The sequence below is a fragment of the Hyaena hyaena genome, unplaced genomic scaffold (genome assembly GCF_003009895.1).
Source record: "Hyaena hyaena isolate Hyena2069 unplaced genomic scaffold, ASM300989v1 scaffold_347, whole genome shotgun sequence".
NCBI classification, from domain to species: Eukaryota; Metazoa; Chordata; class Mammalia; order Carnivora; family Hyaenidae; genus Hyaena; species Hyaena hyaena.
This window is the reverse complement of record NW_024080979.1, coordinates 363,785-381,641: the sequence shown is the minus strand read 5'-3', so window position 1 is coordinate 381,641 and position 17,857 is coordinate 363,785. Positions and strand designations below refer to the sequence as shown.

The following is a 17,857-nucleotide window of genomic DNA, read 5'->3' as shown; positions in this document are numbered from 1 at the left end:
TGCCACGTTGTCTGAAATCCTCCCATCAGAGAGTATAATCCCTTTGTTTAAACTGTTGTCCTCTCTTCCAGGTCAGCTCTGGGGAAAGTAACATACTGAGCCACTGACGCTTTACAGGGAATGAACTATTTTATTCTATGATCCAAGGAATCTGGGACCACATGAGGGCATGCGGATGTTGGGTTAATAGCATTTAAGGGAAAGGGCACAAATACGGACTGGGGACTACATTGGGTCCACTGCCAGAAGTAGAACAAAACCAACCAACAGACTGTAGTGAAAAGTAAAACGTGCTGGAAGTGACTGACACCACCTGTGTCTAGTGCCACTTTCCCCTATTTCCTGACTATTTTGAAGGAGGGTATATTTTTCTGGATGGTTTGAGAAATCAAGAAAATGTCCAGATGGCTGGAATATTTGAGTTCGGAAGGAGGGAAAACATCCTCAACTTTTTCAGAAGCTGACCCATGAGTCACTTTAGTAGAATCCCTAGAGCTCTTACCCTCCGCCTCCCATCCGTGTTCATTTAGGGGAGGGTTTCTCTCCGCATTTGTAGGAGCATGTGCCCTTATGCTTGTATATTTCTGAAATTTTAGACTCTGATCAGTTGGCTTTGCAGCTTTTTAAACACTGTTAACGGAATTCTGTAACCTCAAATTTCCTCTATCCTTCCCCTGGACTTGCAAAACTTTAGGGGTCGCTCTGAGGACGGTTAACATAGACTCCCTTACAGTATTGTATTTAATTCAAGCCAGCAGATTTCTGAAGTATTTCTGTGCTCTGCTTGAGGGTATAGAAATAAAAGAGATGAAGACTTGGTCCTTGCCCTTTCAGGAGCCATGACAATGATGGAAATCAGACACCAGAGCAGGGTGGCGGTGGGGGTAGGGAGGGGACTGCTGGAGCAGAGGCTGTCCCACAGGAGAAAAGAAAACTGCAGGGAGGGTGGGATGAATTTGCCTGTGTAAGGGGAAAGGGAACAGATTCCCTGGGAGGTCAAGTCCGAAGTGGGCTGAACCAAGTGCAGAGTTTGGGTGGGGAAGGGAAAAGCCGTTCTTGCAGCAGAGAGCTCAAGCCACGGGCGGGTGAAATCACACCTTGTTTACTGCATTTGGGGGAAGTTCCCGGAACTTGAACTTGAGTGGGCGGGGAGTACTAGGGGAAGGGTGGACATGCAGGATTAAACCCCAGCGTGAAGAGTTGGGATTCAGTGGAGAGGCTTCCGTAATCGGAAAGTTTGGAAGGAGGGGATGTGTGACCTGCTTCAGATGATGGTCTGCAGGGGTGTGGGGGTGGACGGGAATCCTGGCCCACCCTCCGGCTTTCTTGGAAGGAAACGTCTGCGCGCAGCTGATCATTTCTCACTTAGTCTTGTTTATGAGGCAGTGCTCAGCTTAGACGCTCAGTACGTACACATTGAATAAGTATTTGCATAAACATACACACACCCCAATTTCTCTTTTTTTTCCATGGAGCTTTTCTTTTAAGTAGGGAATTAAGAATAGATTCCGATAACAGGAGGGAGCGCTCTGACCTCACACTGCTGGCTGTAGCTGTGGACAGCGTTTTTCAGAGTCTCTGCACATTGATTTACGCTTTGTACAAGGAAAGCATTTCCTCCTCTTACTCCTCTCACGGATTTTATCAAAATTTTGACTGACTGCGTCTTCCTGGTCACAACACGTGCATGGGCCTCATGACAGCACATTTTAGGAGTGGATTAACATGGAGATCCATATGGTCAGGTATTAGGGTTGATAGTGCTGCAGCCTGCATGGAGGTAAAAGGGAAAACAGATGAATTTTCTTGCATCCTGGATCTCTTCCAGTTTTCTCAGCTGTAAAACAATCCTCAAATTCAAATAGAAAAAAAGTATTTTTTTAAAAAAAACTTTTATATTCAGTTTTTATTTTAATACCAGTATAGTTAACATGCAGTGTTATATTAGATTTCAGGTGTACAATACGGTGATTCAACACTTCCGTACAGTGCTCCGTGCTCATCAGGACAAGTACCCTCCTTCATCCTCTCACCTGTTTTGCCCATTCCCCCGCACCCCCACCTCCCCTCTGGTACTTATCAGTTTGTTATGTATATAAGTAAGAGTGTTTCTTCATCTGTCTCTCTTTTTCCTCGTTTGTTTTGTTTCTTAAACTACATATAAAAGTGAAATCATGATATTTGTCGTTCTCTGACAGACTTATTTTGCTCAGCATTATTCTGTCTAGCTCCATCTATATTGTTGCATATGGCAAGAATTCATCCTTCTTTATGGCTGAGTAATATCCCATTGTATCTATATAACACATCTTTATCCATTCATCTATCATTGTACACTTTGGCCGCTTCCCTAATTTGGCTATTGTAAACAGTGCTGCAATAAACATAGCACTGCATATATCCCTTTGATTTAGTGTTTTTGTATTCTTTGGGTAAATACTGAATAGTGTGATTACTGGGTCATAGTGTAATTCTGTTTTTAATTTTTTTAATGTTTTATTTATTTCTGAGAGAGAGAGAGACAGTGTGAACAGGGGAGGGTCAGAGAGAGAAGGAGACACAGAATCCGAAACAGGCTCCAGGCTCTGAGCTGGCAGCACAGGGCCCAACATGGGGCTCGAACCCACGAACCGTGAGATGATGACCTGAGCCAAAGTTGGACGCTTAACCGACTGAGCCACCCAGGCACCCCTGTTTTTAATTTTTTGAGGGACCTCCATACTGCCTTCCACAATGGATGCATCAGTTTTCATTTCCATCAAACGTGTACAAGGGCTCCTTTTTCTTCATATCCTTGCCAATACTTGTTGTTTTTTGTATTTTTGATTTTAGCCACTCTGACAGATATGAGGTAATCTCATTGTGGTTTTGATTTGCATTTCGCTGATTTGAGCATATTTTTATCTGTCTGTTAGCTATCTGATATCTTCTGTGGAGAAATGCCTATTCATGCCTTCTGCCCATTTTTAATTGGATTATTTGTTTTTTGGATGTTGAGTTGTATAAGTTCTTTATAGATTTTGGATACTAGCTCTTTACTGGATATGTCACTTGCAAATATCTTCTCCCATTTGCCTTTTAGTTTTATTGATTGTTTCCTTTGTTGTGCAGAAGCTTTTTCTTTAGATGTAGTCCCAATAATTTATTTTTGCTTTTATTTTTCTTGTCTTCTATTGTTTCATATTTAGAAAAATGTTGCTACAGCCAGTGTCCTAGGAATTACTGCCCCAGCTCTCTTCTAGGATTTTTATGGTTTCACGTCTCAGATGTAGGCCTTTAATCCATTTTGAATTTGTTTTTGTGTATGGTATAAGAAAGTGGTCCACGTTCGCTCTTTTGCATGTGGCTGTATGGTTTTCCCAACACCATTTGTTGAAAAGACCATCTTTGGCCCATTGGGTATTCTTTCAGGCTTTGTTGAAGATTAATTTGCCATATAATTGTGGGTTCATTTCTGAGTTTTCTATTCTATAGATGTATGTGTCTAATTTTTTTGTGTCAGTACCATACTGTTCTGAGTACTACAACTTTGTAATATAACTTTGAAGTCAGGAATTATGATGCACCTAGCTTTGCTTTTCTTTTTCAGCATTGCTTTGACTATTCGGGATCTTTTGTGGTTTCATACAAATTTTAGGATTGTTCTGCTTCTCTGAAAAATGCTATTGGTATTTTGATTGCCATTACATTAAATGTGTAAGTTGCATTGGGTGGTATAGACATTTTAACAATATTTGTTCTTTCATTCCATGAGCATGGAATATCTTCCCATTTCTTTGTGTCATCTTCAATTTCTTTAATGTTGTATAGTTTTCAGAGTACAAGTTTTTCACCTTTTTTGTTAAATTTATTCTAGGTATTTAATTATTTTTGGTGCAATTGTAAATGGGATTGTTTTCTTAATTTCTTTCTGCTCCTTCATTATTGAAGAATTGCAACAGATTTTTTCCTTTTTTTTTTAATGTTTATTCTTGAGAGAGAGTGCACATGAATGGGGGAGGGGCAGAGAGAGAGAGGGAGACACAGAATCTGAAGCTGGCTCTAGGCTCTTAGCTGTCAGCACAGAGCCTGCTGCGGGGCTCAAACTCATGAATCACGAGATCATGACCTGAGTCGAAGTTGGACGCTTAACTTACTGAGCCTCCCAGGCACCCCAAAGAAATGGAACAGGTTTTTGTATATTGGTTTTATATCTGGTGACCTTACTGAATCCATTTATCAGTTCTAGTAGTTTTTTCGTGGAGTCTTTAGTGTTTTCTATACCCAGTGAAAGTGAAAGTTTTACTTCTTCCTTACCAATTTGGGAGCCCTTTATGCCTTTTTCTTATTAATTGGTGTGGTTTGGACTTTCAGTACTATGTTGAATAGAGGTGGAGATAGTGTACATCCTTGTCTTGTTCCTGACTTTAGGGGAAGCTCTCAGTTTTTCCCCATTAAATATGATGTTCGCTGTGGGGTTTTCATATAAGGCCTTTATTATGTTAAATAGTGTTCCTCTAAACCTACTTTGTTGAGGGTTTTTATCATGAATGGCTGTTGTATACTCTGTCAAATGCTTTTTCTGCATCTATTGAAATGATTATATGATTCTTACCCTTTCACTTATTGATGTGATATATCACGTTGGTTGATTTGCAAATATTGAACCACCCTTGCAACCTAGGGATAAATCCCAGTTGATCATGATCAGTCATTTTTTAAAAATGTGTTGTTGGATTAGGTCTGGTAGTCATTTGTGAGGGTTTTTGCATCCGTATTCATCAGAGGTATTGGCTTGTACTTCTCTTTTTCTGTAGTGTCTTTATCTGATTTTGGTATCATCGAAATGCTGACCTCATAGAATGAATTTGGAAGTTTGAATTTGGAAGTTTTCCTTCCTCTTCTGATTTTTTTTTGAAATATTTTGAGAAGAATGGTATTAATTCTTATTTAAATGTTTGGTAAAATCTGGGCCTGGACTTTTGTTTGCTGGGAGTTTTTTGATTACTGATTGAATTTCTTTGCTAGTAATAAGTGTGTTCTAACTTTCTATTTCTTCTTGCTTCACTTTTAATAGTTTATATGTTTCTAGGAATTTATCCATTTCTTCAGGGTTGTGCATTTTGTTATTCGGTTGGTGTATAGTTTTTCATAACATTCTCTTATAATTGTATTTCTGTGGTATTGGTTATTTCTCCTCTCTTACTTGTGGTTTTATTTGAGTTTTCTCTTTTTTTTTTTTTTTTTAAGAGAGAGTGCAAGCACACTGAAGCAGGGAGGGGCAGAGGGAGAGGAAGAGAATCTTAATCAGGCTCCATGCTTAGTGTGTAGCCCTACCTAGGGCTCGATTTCACAACCATGAGATCATGACCTGAGTCGAAATCAAGAGTTGGATGCTTAACTGAATGAGCCACCCAGGTGTCCCTCTTTTTTTTCTTGCTAAGTCTGTCTAGAACTTTATCAGTGTTGAGTTTTCCAAAGAACTGGCTCCTGGTTTCATCAGTCTGCTTTTTTTGTTTTGTTTTGTTTTTAGTTTCTATATCATTTATTTCTACCTTAATCTTTATTATTTCCTTCTTTCTGCTGGTTTGGGGTTTTTCTTTTTTTTTTCCTGTTGTTCTCTTTCTAGCTCCTTCAGGACATTAGGTTGAGATTAGATGAGATTAGGTTGTTTATTTGAGATTTTTCCTGCATCTTGATGTAGGCCTGTATTGCTATAAACTTCCCTCTTACAACCACTTTTGCTGCATCCCAAATGTTTTTGGACCATTGTGTTTTCATTTTCATTTGTTTCCATGTTATTTTTTATTTCTTCTTTGATTTCTTGGCTGACCCATTCATTGTTTAGTAGCATGTTGTTTAACTTCCATGTATTTGTGGTCTTTTCATATTTTTTCTTGTGGTTGATGTCTAGATCAATAGTATTGTGTTCAGAAAAGATGCATAGTATGATTTTGATTGAAAAAAATACTCTTTAAAAAAAGAAAACAACATACAACAATAAATACCTATCAGTTGCAATTTTGAGGAATATAAATAATGATGGATTTTTCTTTTTTGCTTGGCTTAATTGCAATTCATTTTTTGTGTAAGGGTGAACACTAGCCTATCACATTCTATTGATGTTTATAGATTTATTTTCAGAGAGAGAGAGAGAGAGAGAGAGAAACTAAGAGACTTTCAGATATTTAGCTATTTGTCAGCATGAGAGGATTTATTGAGATATCGAATAAAAATTAGCCAGAAGCAAATATTATCCACCAAGTACCAGTGCATAATCCATGGCCAAATGATTTGGCCCAGCATTTAGAAGTAAAGGTTTGCCCCTTTCTTGATATGCTGAAGGCGGATCTATTTCTCCATTCTTTTGGCATTATTTTCCCAAAGCACATACACTGCTTAACTGATGATTGTAGATGGAATTCTGTGTTTCTCTCCAGCTCTACACTAAGACATTATTAATCATTTTAGACTTAATCAGAAATAAAAAATTCAGCCAGTGGAGAATTTTATAGGTCTATATTATGCTCTCTTTATTAAGTCCTTACTTATCCTGGGAAAATGATGAAGTCTTACATTTTGTGTTAAGCTTTTAGCTCTAAGAGTCATGTCCAGTACCTTTATATTCTGACTCCTATACCATGATTTAACCCCCAGAAATGGACACACAAGATTTGCATTTAAAAATGCTTACTGCATTTTTAAAACACAGAAGTCCATTGTGCTCTAATTGCTAAGTATAGTTGACCCTTGAATAACATGGGGGTTAGGGGAACTGAATTGTTGAAAATTCCTGTTAACTTTTGACTCCCCCAACACTTAATACTAATTGACTGGAAGCCTTACTGTTAACACATACTACAATTAACACATATTTTGTTTGTTATGTGTATTATATACTGTGTTCTTACAATAAGATAAGCTAAAGAAAAGAAAATGTTATTAAGAAAATCATAAAGAAGAGAAAATACATGTAAAGTACTGTAGTGTATTTATTGAAAAAATCTGTAAGTGGACCTCCACAGCTCAACCCTGTGTTTAAAAAACTACTAACATTTATGAAACACTTACTAATGTGCCAGACATTGGAGAAGACTTGCATTATCTCATTTAATCCTCCCCCAAACCCTAAGAGGTGGGGTACTAGAGTCCCTTCTATTTTTATAGATTAAAAAAACGGCTTATAACAAAAACAGACACATAGACCAATGGAACAGAATTGAGAACTCAGAAGTGGACCCAAAAGTATACAGCCAACTAATCTTTGACAAAGCAGGAAAGAATATCCAATGGAAGGAAGACAGCCTTTTTAACAGATGGTGTTGGGAGAATTGGACAGCAACATGCAGAAGAATGAAACTAGATCATTTTCTCACACCATGCACAAAAATTAACTCAAAATGGATAAAGGACCTGAACGTGAGACAGGAAACTATCAACACCCTAGAGGAGAAAGCAGGAAACAACCTCCTTGACCTCCACCGCAGCAACTTCTTACTTGACACATCCCCAAAAGCAAGGGAATCAAGAGCATAAACGAACTATTGGGACCTCATCAAGATTAAAAGCTTCTGCATGGCAAAGGAAACAATCCATAAAACTAATGGGCAACCAACGGAATGGGAAAAGATAGTTGCAAATGACATATCAGATAAAGGGTTAATATCCAAAATCTATAAGGAACTCACCAACTCCACACCTGAAAAACAAACAACCCAGTGAAGAAATGGGCAGGAGACATGAACAGACACTTCTCCAAAGAGGACATCCAGATGGCCAACAGACACATGAAACGATGCTCAGCATCCCTCCTCATCAGGGAAATACAAATCAAAACCACACTGAAATACCACCTCACTCCAGTCAGAGTGGCTAAAATGAGCAAATCAGTGAACTCTAGATGCTGGCGAGGATGTGGAAATGGGCACCCTCCTACACTGTTGGTGGGAATGTAAACTGGTACAGCCCCTCTGGAAAACAGTGTGGAGGTTCCTCAGGAAACTAACAATAGAACTCCCCTAGGACCCAGCAATAGCACTGCTAGGAATTTACCCAAGGGATACAGAAATGCTGATGCATAGGAGCACATGTACCCCAATGTTCATAGCAGCACTCTCCACAATAGCTAAAACATGGAAAGAGCCTAAGTGTCCATCAACAGATGAATGGATCAAGAAGATGTGGTTTATCTATACCATGGAATACTACATGGCAGTGAGAAAGAATGAAATCTGGCCATGTGTAGCAACATGAATGGACCTTGAGGGTGTTATGCTGAGCGAAATAAGTCAGGCAGAGAAGGACAAATACCATATGTTTGCACGTATAGGAGGATTAGGAGGAACTTGACGGAGGACCAAGGGGGAGAAGAAGGGGGGAAATGGTGGGGGAAAGGGAGAGAGGCAAACCATGAGAGACTCTTGAATGCTGAGAACAAACTGAGGACTGATGGATGTGGGGGGGAGGAGGGGATGGGCATGGAGGAGGGCACTTGTGGGGATGAGCACTGAGTGTTATGTGGAAACTAATTTGACAATAAACTATTTGTAAAAAAAAAATTTTACAGTAAGTTGAAGAAAGATTGATAAAAAAAAAAAAACGGCTTATAATGGTTAAGAAAGAAAAATCACAGGTTACATGGCTAGTGGGTAACAACTATATTTGAAGCCAAGTGTGTTAGATGCCAGAACTAAGAGCTTAACCACTCTTTCAATGGTCAAGGAAGGTCCATCAAAGGTGGTTTTTTTCATGGCATACAAAACAGATACAGATCACGTTTACAGAGTGCTTCCTCTGTGCAGACCTAGTACTATATGTTTTACATGCAGTTTCTCATTTGCTTCTTACAACAAGCCTGTGAAGAAGGGACAGTTGTTGCCCCCATTTTACAGATGTCATAGCTGGGTCACAAAGAAGTAAAGTACCTTGCTAGCAATGGGAAAGCTCAGATCTGAAACCAAATAATAAGCTGCCCAGAATCTGAGTACTTGCTTTCTATCTTATGTTTCAACCCAGGCTTTTCTCATTCTGTTTTGGTCAAAAGCTGGGAAGATGTGAAATTATTGAGAGTGCTCGGGGTTTTTGGGAGCAACTCTATGTCTTCTTGGACAGGCTGTTAATAAGCAAACTTTTCCTACAAGGAAAGAGTTTAATAGGAACATTCTATAAGGATTTGGCATGAAGAATCATCTGGATACACATCTTTGTGCTCAAGCAGTAAATATGCTTCAGAGATTTTACTGGAAATCAGGGGTTTGCACAAGTTAGAAGTGTATTTACTCCCATGAGTCAGAAAAGAGAACAAGATTAGGTTAAATAGCCATTCATAATAGTTGACAATTAGAAAAAAACAAAACAGTGGTTGTCACAGTTTCTTAAATAGATGATTGGGGTAATACTTGCTACTTGTTTTTTTTTTTTTAATTTCAGGCACACACAGTTATATTAATAATCTTTATTACACACTGTCTACATTGGTCCTTGTGACATGTTCACACTGACTATCGATTTAAATCTGTTTTGAAGCAAATGGAGAACATATTCTATTCTATGTTCCTGGGCTACAGCTCTGCCATGTGCTTTATCTGTGGAATCTTTTCCCACACTCCAGACATAAAACCTAGAGGGATATGGCTTTGGAGAATCTGTCCTGAAACCCAGAACTTGATGGCAAATGACCCTGCCATTGGTAAGAAGCTTCTCTCCATTCAGCAGGAGTTACTAAGACTTCAGAGCAGAGTCAACCACACGCCTGATGAGAACACAGTATTCATGACATCCTCTCCAAATTCCAAGGAAACAAACAAGTGGTGTTTTCCCAGGAAAATTGAGGGCCCTCAGAATCCTCATAAGCACCATCCCTCTGCCAGTTGAGAAAGTTGTTCAAACCCTCAATGCTTTTCCTTGGGAGGACCAGGTGAGGTGAGGCCAGAAAGTTCCTTCTCATTGGAAACTTGGGGAACCCATACTCTGTCCATGGCTTAGTCAGAACTCTTCTAACCAGGAATTTACAGGAAAAACTTGAGGTTTCTTGGAAGAGAAATCTCTTCAAAGATTTTCATACTTGTCCCTTCCCCATCATGACTTTCTCTTTCTGCTTCTACAGAAAACATAAGGGTTTCAATTTCCCTACCCCCAAAGTGGGTTTCAGTTGTGACTGGGCATTCTGGGTAATAGTTGATGTCATTGTAAAAACCATGTCTCTGTCAAGGGCATTGGGGTTAGTTTTCTTTTTCAGTTATTTGCCTCTGGTTTGGCAGTGCATTGCAGTGGCTATGAGTGTGAACTCTGCCATTATATGGACAGTTTAAGTTCCAACTCCAACACTGATGAGCACATTTAAAAACATTATCTTTGGTAACCACCTCCTCAAGCTGTCACAAGGATTAAGTCAGACGTCCTTTGTAGCGCATTGAGCACAGCTCTTGGCACACTGAGTGCTCAGTAAATGTTAGTTGCCGACATTATGAAACATGATATTATGATGAAATATATATCATTACTATTCCATATCTTAATAAATTTCTACTTTTATTTTTCCTAGCTAGATACCTTGAAGTAGGATTTTGGGTCCAAGAGTATATGGGTTACAATTTTAATACATGGTGCCTACTTGCTACCTAAAAAGTTTACAGTCCCACTATTACTCAAGGGGGTGGCCTTCTTCCCAAACCTCACCAGCTTAGAAAGATTAGAGATTAGAGAGAGATTAGAAATCATTTCACTTTTGGCTAATATGCCTAGAAATTGTTTCTTTATCATTCTAATTGGCGTTTTACTGATCTCTAAAGAGACTGAGCACATAGATTTATCGGCCATTTTCAGCTTTTCTTGCTACGTCTAAATAGGCTCTGTCTTTTCATAGCCTTTGTCTATGAGGTTTTACAAATACTGCTCTTTTGACTAAATACTGCTAATTTATAAAAACTCAGCACGAATTAAGGATATTTTATAAATTGAAAGTCTTTTTCTCATTGTATTGTTTGCATTCCTTTTCTTTAATTTTTAAGAAATGTTTATTTTTGAGAGATAGAGAAGAGTGTGGGTGGGGGAGGGGCAGAAAGAGAGGTAGGCACAGAATCTGAAGCAGGCTCCTGGCTCTGAGCTGTCTTCACAGAGCCTGGATGGGGCTCGAACTCAAAAACAGTGAGATCATGACCTGAGTCGAAGTTAGATGCTTAACCGTCTAAGCCAACCAGGTGCCCCTGTATTACTTTACTTTAGTGGTGTTTTGCTATATTTCCATTTCCATTTTTCTTTTTTTTTTAAATTTATTTCCAAGAGAGAGAGACAGCATGAGCAGGGGAGGGTCAGAGAGAGAAGGAGATACAGAATCGGAAGCAGGCTCCAGGCTCTGAGCTAGCAGTCAGCACAGAGCTCCATGTGGGACTTGAACCCACGACCTGAGCCGAAGTCGGACGCTTAACCGACTGAGCCACCCAGGCGCCCCTTCCATTTACATTTTTCATACAGACTGATATAATCATTTTTCCTTTATGTCTTTTGGGTATTCTTCTGGTAAATACTTTTGAATGTTATGCATATGGTAGAATCATGTTCTTGTTTTCATTTCATTACAGCAGTGGCTCTCAATTTTCTGTGGACAACAGAATCACTTGAGAAACTTATTCAAGCTCTGTGTTTTTTTGGGAGGCTTGACAATCACAGAATTTCCAAAGGTGGGGCTTAGCCACACATTTATTTAAAAGGAGAGTCTCATTTTGAAAACAAATGGGTGCTGCTTAAAAGTAGGTTCTTAAATTGGCAAAATATTGATGTAGTTTTTGAAGCTGGAATGTTGGTGTCTACCCCAAACTAATATGTTGAAATTTTACACCCTCCCCCCAAGGTGTGATAGTTTTAGGAGATTGGGCCTTGGGGAGGTGATTGTGTTGTAAGGGTGAATTTTTCCTGAATGGACTTAGTATGCTTATAAAAGAGACCCCAAAGAGCTCCCTCATCCCTTCCCCAGTGTGAGCACACAGTGAGAAGATGGCTGTCTATGAACCAGAAAGAGGGCTTTTGCCAGAACCTGACCAGGGTTGCCCTCTGATCTTGGACTCCAGAGCTGTGAGAAAACAAATTTCTGCCATCGATAGGCCACCCAGCCTATGGTATTCTGTTAGAGCAGCCTGGACAGACTAAGAAACTGGGTGACAGGCACATGAGAGCCTGTTCTCTTTACCCTTGAATATGTTTGAGCATTTTCATAAGTAGTAGCTTTAAAAGAAAAAGTTCTGACAGCATGCCAAGCCCATCAAGGTTGCTGCACTGCTGCACTAATCAAAGTTGGCTAAGTAGCAGAGATGTTATGTGTTAAATTGACCTGGAAGGCCAACTAGGAAGGGACATGGCCATAGCATGGTGGTGTTGAGCAATAAGGCACGATGCCCAAGGTGGGAACTGACCCAGGGCCAAGCAGCCTGCCAGGACAGTGCTGTGCCCTTAGACCCTGAACAACAGGGCCTCTCCTCTTTCAGGTTGCTTCATGGCTTCTCTCTCAGTTCTGTATGACCCCATGGAGAGGCAGGAGCAGATACTTCTGTTTTTTTGGGTAAGGAATCAAGTAAAGAATGGAAATTAGTCTTCATGTCTCTCTTAAAGGGCAGCGGCAGGTGGTGTTAGTGGGTAGGGTCTTTGGTGATCAGGAAATTGGAAGTGTTCCCATTTCCTATCATACCTGCATACCTCCCACCTGCCATTAAAAATCCTTTGTCAGTTACCATCTTAAATCCACACCTTCCAATTTTATCTTTCTCCTTTTTACCCCCAGTGAGACACTTTCTTCCTAATCAAGTTAATAAACTTCTTTGCCTTGACCATGATTTGCTTACTTCTGCCCCTGTCCTGAAGAGGACTTTATATCCTTATCCCCCCACCCCCACCCCAAGAAAGAGGACAGTCAACCTAGGATGCATTTACACAGACTTTGCCAATCCCTAGTCCTCACCTCTCAAAATACTGCTCATAAAGCAGTTCAGGGGAAGCCCAGAGCAAACTGGTCCTGATCTAAGGACAAAGATAAATAGGGAGTTAAAGAATGCCCTCAGCACAAAGGAGTCTAAATAGAACAGCAGACCCCTAGGGTAAATGGAAATAACACTGAGGAGGATGGAAACGTTTGAGGTCTCATTAGAACCCACGAAGAGGAGTGCTTGGCCAGCTCGGTTGGTGAAGCAGGAGAGTCTTGATCTCAGGGATATAAGCTCAAGCCCCATTCTGGGTATAGAGATTACTTAAATAAAAAATCTTAACCATGGAGAGACTGAAGAGGACTTTATATCCTTACACTGAAAGGAATAATTAGAAAACCAGAATCTTGAAAATATGATTACCAAAGTTAACTTTGACATTCCACCAATGTCTACAAAATAGAAGCAGCCAAAGACTGAATTAGTAATCTGGAAGATGAGTTGAAAAAAAAAGAAATCTTCCAAAACTTAGATATGTGATGTAAAAAGAGATTGAGTCAAGGAGGAGGCTGATAAAAGATCTTAGCAGTTTACCCTCCACATTCTCTAACAGGAATTTCAGAAGGATGGAAAAAACATGGAGGAGGACATAACATTTTTCAGAATAGAGAAATGATTTGGGTCTTCAGATGGAGAGGGTCCATCTAGATACACACTGGTGGAATTTCTGTCCTGTGAGGATAAAAAGAACATCCTTCACATTCTCAGAGCAAACACAAGCTTGCCTGTGAAGGGACTCAAGTCCAACTGGATCAAGCTCCCATTAGCAACACTGGATTTTGAAGGACCATGCAGTGGGGAGTTCTACATTCTAGGGGAAATGATTTGAACGTCGAAATATATCCCAGCTAGACTAAGCATAAATACATTTTTAAATGCATGCAGGGACTCAGAAAGATTGTCCTCAAAATACTTTTGCTAGAAGAGTTACAGCTGCCCTAGAGCCAAGCAGAAACAGAACCCAAGAAGGAGGAGAAGATGGGATCCAAGAAATCAATCTAGGAGGACAATGATGAGGAATCCTAGGACAATGACAAGTGTTCCACATGCTTAGACAGTAGTGAGTTTAAATTAGAAGAGGAAGTCTGAGGGCTCCATGGAAACAGTCTTCAGGAAGAAAATGGGGTAACACTACACAGATCTTGTGTAGGATCTGGAAGTGTCACTATAGCCTGCTATCAATAACTTGGGGGTGCAAAGTCTTTCTTTTTTCCAACAAGAGAAAGAATGGCCACTGAATAGCCTGGGAAATAGAGTAAAACACTCTACAAGAAAGCCCTGGTCTAAATATGAAGCAAATTAGATTTTGAGCAGTTGGTGTAAAAGAAATAGTGATGGACTCTGAATTAAATATGTTTGAATTTGTAATGAGTATTGCGTGTAAACATTTCTCTGTGTTAAGTGTGGTTTTTTAATTCTTGAAAATGGTTTGCCATTTTTATAGCATATTATTCTTTACAGATCAAATTTTCCCTAATAGTTCTTTTAAAGAATCACCCAGAGAGTAAATTTAGATATAAAATTTTGTTTTCATTTTCTCTTTTGGTTTCTCTCTCTCAAAAAAAAAAAAAAGTATATGATTTTATTGGTTTTAACATGGCAAAGGTGAATTTAGATTTTGACCAGACAGTCCTCTAAACCTCAAAATTTTAGGGAACAAACCAGGGCGCTGGGTGGTTCAGTCAGTTGGGCATCTAACTTTGCCTCAGGTCATAATTTCGCAGTTTGTGGGTTTGAGCCCCACATTGGGCTCTGTGACTAACAGTTCAGAGCTTGGAGCCTCCTTCAGATTCTGTCTCCCTCCCTCCCTCTCTGCCTCTCCCCTACTTGTGTTCTGTCTTTCAAAAATAAATACACTTTTAAAAAGAATGAAAAATAAATTAGGGAACAAACTTATGCCATTAAGAAGCATACGCTTTAAATAATATCCACTGATGGGGCACCTGGATGGCTCAGTCGGGTAAGTGTCCAACTCTTGGTTTCAGCTCAGGTCGTGATCTCACTGTGAGTTTGAGCTCTGCATCAGATTCTGTGCTGACAGTATGGAGCCTGCTTGGGATTCTCTCTCTCTCCCTCTCTCTGCTACTCCCCTGCTCACACTGTCTCTGTCTCTCTCAAAATAAATAAACTTAAAAAAATTAAATAACATCCACTGACCCTAATGTCTAAGTCTTATAATTTTGTAATTTATTTGAAGAGTTCCTTAGTAACGAATACCTCTTGTTTTGAAGGACTATATACATAAAGTTCATATCCTTTAGTTTCACTTCATCTTTTTTCCCTACTAAAGTAAGTAAAATTAAATGGAATAATTTTTATATTTTTATTATTCTTTAAGATTTTTTATTAATTTTTTAAAAATTTACATCCAAGTTAGTTAGCATAGAGTGCAACAGTGATTTCAAGAGTAGATTCTTTAAAGCCCCTTACCCATTTAGCCCACCCCCCCACAATCCCTCCAGTAACCCTCTGTTTGTTCTCCATATTTAAGAGTCTCTTATGTTTTTGTCCCTCTCCTTGTTTTTATATTATTTTTGCTTCCCTTCCCTTATGTTCATCTGTTTTGTATCTTAAAGTCCTCATATGAGTGAAGTCATATGATATTTGTCTTTCTCTGACTTATTTCCCTTAGCATGATACCCTCTAGTTCCATCCATGTAGTTGCATATGGCAAGATTTCATTCTTTTTGATTGCTGGATAATACTCCATTATATATATATACTGCATCTTCTTTATCCATTTATCTGTCGATGGACATTTGGGCTTTTTCCATACTTTGGCTATCGTCGATAGTTCTGCTATAAACATTGGGGTGCGTGTGTCCCTTTGAAACAGCACACCTGTATCCCTTGGATAAATACCTAGTAGTGTAATTGCTGGGTTGTCCGGTAGTTCTATTTTCAATTTTTTGAGGAATCTAAATGGAATAATTTTTAAAGAAATATATACAACAGTTATTTCTGTATTGTGAGTTTGGAAGGATTCGAATATACATATGATTTTACTAATTTTTCTACCAAGAATATGTATTGCTGTTACAGTAACAACACCCCATCAAATTTAACAAGAAAAATGATTTCTCTTGAAACTGTTGGGGCACCTGAGTGGCTCAGTTGGTTAAACGTCCGACTTCAGCTCAGGTCATGATCTCACTGTTTGTGGGTTCGAGCCCTGCATCAGGCTCTGTGCTGACAGCTAGCTCAGAGCCTGGAGCCTGCTTCAGATTCTGTGTCTCCTTCTCTCTCTGACCCTCCCCTGATCACGCTGTCTCTCTCTCTCTCTCTGTTTCTCTGTCTCTCTGTCTCTCTCTCTCTCAGAAATAAATAAAACATTAAAAAAAAAAAAGAAAGAAAGAAACTGCTTTGTCAGGAAGTCCTTCTTTATGCCCCACTTTAACCTAATCATTGGTGTCACTCTTGCAAACTCAACTTTTTACTGATGGCAGGTATAACTTTGCATATTGATTGCCCCTGTCTGTAAGGTTTTGGTTTCTCGAGGACGAGGCCTGGATATTTACACCATTTCCATTCTCCTGATGAGGTCAGCCCAGCCTCACCGGATCCTGGAGAGATGCTTGGCCTTGACCCTAGGCTGTCTCCCATTGCCCCCTGTGAAGTGAAGGAGAAGGCAGACAGCAGACTAAGGCTCTCGTAAGCACGGTAATGGAACCCACACTGCAATAGCTTCAAGCTCTCCACGCCCATCATTAGGCTTTCAAAACTGTATAGAGTATAAATTAGAAGCCCACATGCTTACTTATGTGTTAGTGGAATAAACAAATAATCAAATGGCAGAAACAGGCCAAACACAGAACCTTTTCCCATGAATAGCATTTATGGGGACAAAGCAGGTTTTGGAGGAGGGGACGGCTCCCATATTTGTAGGGATTTGGGGAAGGGTCATGGCCGAGTGAGAGGTCAGTGAACACAGGAAACTCTCAGATGCTGGTGTTCTCATGGAAGAGCCTTTCACGGAAAATGAAAATTCGCACCGAATTACCCCCCCCCCCCCACCCAGTTCTTAAAGCACAGACCCTTCCCCCTGCCATGCTTTCCTGCAGGCGGTAAAAACTTCCAGGGGAGAAAATGGAGGTAGGGCCTGGGAGCTTGAGATGAGGAGGACGAAGAGGCAGGCAGGACTTCACACAGGACAGTGAGTCATGCAGGGCGGAGCTGCTAACTTGCTGTTTGAAGGGCTAAGAAACTTCACAGTGACTCTGTTTTAAATTAGGCTGTTTGTGAATCTCCTGTTTCCTTGCTTAAACTCCTTGGGATTGGTTGGGGTAAAGGATAAAGATAGGATCCAAGCTACGCCCTGTGTGTTTATTTCTCCTTTTTCTTGCTCATGACTTTGAACAGGCACATCTATCGCTAGGACATTCCAGTTCATTACTAAGCAGCAGGCAGCAGGTTGCAGAAGGAAGGAAAGAAAGAAAACAGGGAGAGGAGCCAAGAATGAGAAAACCAGTGACTTAAATACTTGGCCCCCGTGCTCACTTGGCCAGCACATGGACTAAAATTGGAACAATGTGGAGAAATGTCCCCTGTGCAAGGACAATGCACAAACTCATGAAGGTTCCCATATGTTTTCAGGGATGATGAAAAAGTTCTGGAGGTGGAAAGTGGTGAATGGTAGTACAGCAACGTGGATATGCTTATTGTTACTACACTGACCACTTAAAAAAATAGCAAAATGGTAAATCTTATATATGACCACATGTGGTTATATATGACCACAATTTACAAAAAACAAAGAAACATGGCCCTAAAGGTTAGGTAAAGATGGCATAAGGACAAATCAGCAAGTAAAAGTCATGCAATTATATTAATAAGTTATAGCAAAAAAAATGTAATCTAAAAACCCAAATGCAAAGCCTCATTCATTGTGCATGCCACAGTATCAATAG

At 39.8% G+C, this 17,857-nt stretch overlaps 1 pseudogene; it reads left to right on the top strand.

Moving 5' to 3' along the window:
* Nucleotides 1-17,439: 17,439 nt before the first annotated feature.
* LOC120243593 lies at nt 17,440-17,539 on the top strand (annotated as a pseudogene).
* Nucleotides 17,540-17,857: the final 318 nt, after the last annotated feature.